A 3,725-nucleotide genomic window follows, 5' to 3' on the forward strand; every position below is an offset into this window, starting at 1 on the left:
GACTGTATGGGATTTTACTGGATATCTCGCCTTCCAAAGGAAGGATGAATCCAGAGGCTACCTGGCCCGATTACAGACTCTGCCTGAAGAAATAGAATGTAAACACTTTCTGAATAAAAGATCTGATGATCAACTCTGCTCTGATACCATGTAGAAATTTTGAATATTATGACACTTATTCACAGAGATTATCCCGATTATACACTATTGTGGAATACATGCACAATACATAATCTCCTCTACGTTGATCATCAATTTAGCAGCATTAAAAACCATGAAACATCAATCGCATGCGCACATTAACACAATATGTAACCCGGGGAAAGCATACAGCTGAAAACCCCACACTATCTGTATATTATAATGATAGAGAACATGTAACAATACATAGTACAATACTCCTCACAAGTACTCAGTACTATCTCCACCTGTTACACACAAACTAGCTCAGATCTGATGCCTCAAATCTCCTCCACTGTTTGCCTGTCTCCAATGCGCAATCCTGCAAGAGAATCAATCACTCTGTGAATTTGAATTCCCTTGGTTATACTATGCAAGCCTCATGGGAAATCTTCATCCATGCATGTGCAAATCTCATGCACAACTATAATCACAACTGATAGCGATCTCAACCTCTAACACCTGTCTCCACTGAACTGTACATGCACTGAGTTAACTGATGTATTCTTTAGTTGCTTTATGAGTTAATAATTAGTGAATTAATTAATATTTAATTCACACAATTCATCACTAGTGTATTCTTTAGTTAGACTAAAATACAACTAGTTCAACCAAGTCAAACTGAACACAACTCCATCAACTCCACAATCAACTCCATCGAAACTCAACCACATGAGTTCTAACTGAAGTCCTGCATGCAATAGCTCAACTGACCCACAAGGAAAGCGTATTTCCTTCTGATAGCTGCATGTGCCACGTCTGTAGCTCAAATTGAAGTGCTCCAAGAGGATAAGATAATGTTTATAATCCAAATATTATTATGAGACAATAATATTCGACTGTTCTATTTTTAGCCTGACAGTCTAAAAATAGAAACCGCCCATATGTCTAAAAATAGAAGTCCATCTATTTTTACCGACATGACCAATCATCCACAAATAACATCCTGCAACTCATAGACCATGATCCACATGTCTAAAAATAGACATAGTCTAAAAAATAGACTTTGCACCAAAAATAGCCTGTGGGCCCACTTAGTGAAGGCGACTTCTTTCCACTAACCTCCATCATCTTGTTGCATTCTCAACACTGACATGCATGAGTTATCTATGAGAGAATATTCAGTTATCTGAAGTACACTAGTTGCATGCATGCATGCATTAACTAACTGAACTCACAATCAGTTCCACAAACTGTTGGAACTAATCTAACTGGACTTAACTCAGTTAACTGAGCTAACTAATTACAAATCAAAGTACAACTCATCCTGATCTCCTTAATTAAGGATAGCTTCCTCAACCCAAAGGGATAATTGTTGCATGTATTCACATAGACTTCATGTTCGATTTTCCCCAACTAATTAACTCAAGAAGAATTAATTAATTATTTTTCAAACAATTGCTAAGATCAAATTCGAATTTTAATTCTCAATTTTAGTTTAGGGACTAACTAAAATTGGAATGTATCCCGAAATTTTATTTATAGCAATGATATTTTTAGCACTTCTATATTTAGCATTTCTTGTTGCTATTTTCAACACTCCCTCTCAACAAGAAAGGGATTATTTGTCACCCCGATCCTATCTCCGTGGAATGCAAATTTGCATTTTAACAATGCCTTAGTCAAAATATCTGCATTCTGCTCCTCGGTCGAAACATACTACAACAACATGATCCTCTTCACCACACAGTCTCGAAGATGATGATACCGGATATCGATGTGAATAGACCTGTCATGAAATATTGGATTCTTAGAGAGTTTGATACAACTCTGATTATCACAATAGATCACAGTTGGATCCATCCTCTAATCAAACAATCCAACTAGAATTTTTCGCATCCAAATGGCCTCACATGCTGCCTGACTGGCAACCATGTATTTAACCTCTGCTGAGCTAAGTGCAACTAACCTTTGTTTCGTGTTGTACCAAGAAACTGTAGCTGAACCAAGGTTGAAAATTCCTTCTGAAGTGCTCTTCCAATCTAATAGACTCCCTGCCAAATCTGCATCCGTGAAGCCTTGAAGCTTCACTCCCTCTGTCTGTCTGTACCATAATCCATACTGAGATGTGCCTTTGAGGTATCTCAACACATGCTTTGATGCCTTTCAAAACAACTTGGTAGGCTGAACCATAGCTTGACTCATCTGGTTCACCGCAAATCACAAAGCTGGTTGTGTGTTCACTAAATACATCAATGAACCCACAAGCTGCTGATACACAGTAGCAGCTACTACCTCATCTGAAGTAGCATCCTCCTTCCTCCAGTTACCTGCTAGAGAAGTCTGCATGGGCTTGCACTTCTCCATGTGGAATCTCCTGAGTATCTCATTGGCGTACTTGCCTTGAGACACAAACACTTCCCCAAACTTCTGCCACACTTCCATGCCTAGAAAGTAGTGCATGAGACCCATGTCTTTCATCTCGAACTCTCTTGCAAGGTCTTCCTTGGAAGACTTGATCAACCAATCATCACCTGTCAATATCAGATCATCAACATAAAGAACAATGATCAATGGCTTACCTTATACCATGATGTGGTATAGGTTCACATATGCTTCACTCTTTGTGAAGCCCAACCCGGTGGAATAGTTGTCGATCCTGGTGTACCAAGCACGAGGTGCTTGCTTTAGCCCATACAAAGCTCTCTCTAGTCGACACACATGCGACTCACGATCGAAGGTCTCAAATCCTTCTGACTGCTCTATGTACACCTCTTCCTCAATCTTGCCATTGAGGAATGAAGTCTTCACATCCATCTGATGGATCTTCCAACCCATCTGTGCTGATAGTGCCAATATCGATCTGATAGATGAGTACCTTGCTATAGGAGCAAAAGTCTCATCATAGTCGATCCCCTCAACCTGTTAGAAACCACGGGCAATAAACCTTGCCTTATGTTTCTCAACACTATCATTAGTTGCTTGCTTTACCTTGTAAAGCCATTGGGAACTCACCATTGACTTGTCCTCCGGTCTTGGAACCACATCCCAAACATTGTTCCGAACTATGGAGTCATACTCCTCCACCATAGCATCAACCCATACTCGCTGCTGCACTGCTTCCTCAAAGGAAGATGGTTCAGTCTCTATACATTCACTAACCAGGGCCATGTAACCAGTGTACTGATCAGGTGACCTTGTCTGTCTGCACTGAGAAGATGGTTGTCCCACATTCTCTCTCGCATCCATCGAAAATCTTTCAGCTTCCCTTGAGCATTTCCACCCATCTATGGAAGACTCTACATGAGTGGATGTCTCCACTCCTGGATCCTCCACATGTGGCTGCTCCGCATGAGTCTGAGGCTCCTCCTCCTTAGGAACCAAAAGTTCCTCCTCTACATGCAAATTGAGTACCCTCTCAATAGATACTTGCATGGCCTTTTGCTCGTTGAACTTCAGATCTCTGTGTACCACTGTCCTCTGAATGGTAGGCAAGAACACCCGATAGTTGGGTGTATCAGTGTACCCCACAAGTATCCCCAACTCTGTTGTTGGCTCTAGCTTCTTCCAGGCATCCTTTGTCACATGGAAAAATACCGGTGAGC

This window comes from Pinus tabuliformis, chromosome 4_2, assembly GCF_031772625.1.
Source record: "Pinus tabuliformis cultivar Carrire ecotype Pingquan chromosome 4_2, CPIR1, whole genome shotgun sequence".
Taxonomy (NCBI): domain Eukaryota; kingdom Viridiplantae; phylum Streptophyta; class Pinopsida; order Pinales; family Pinaceae; genus Pinus; species Pinus tabuliformis.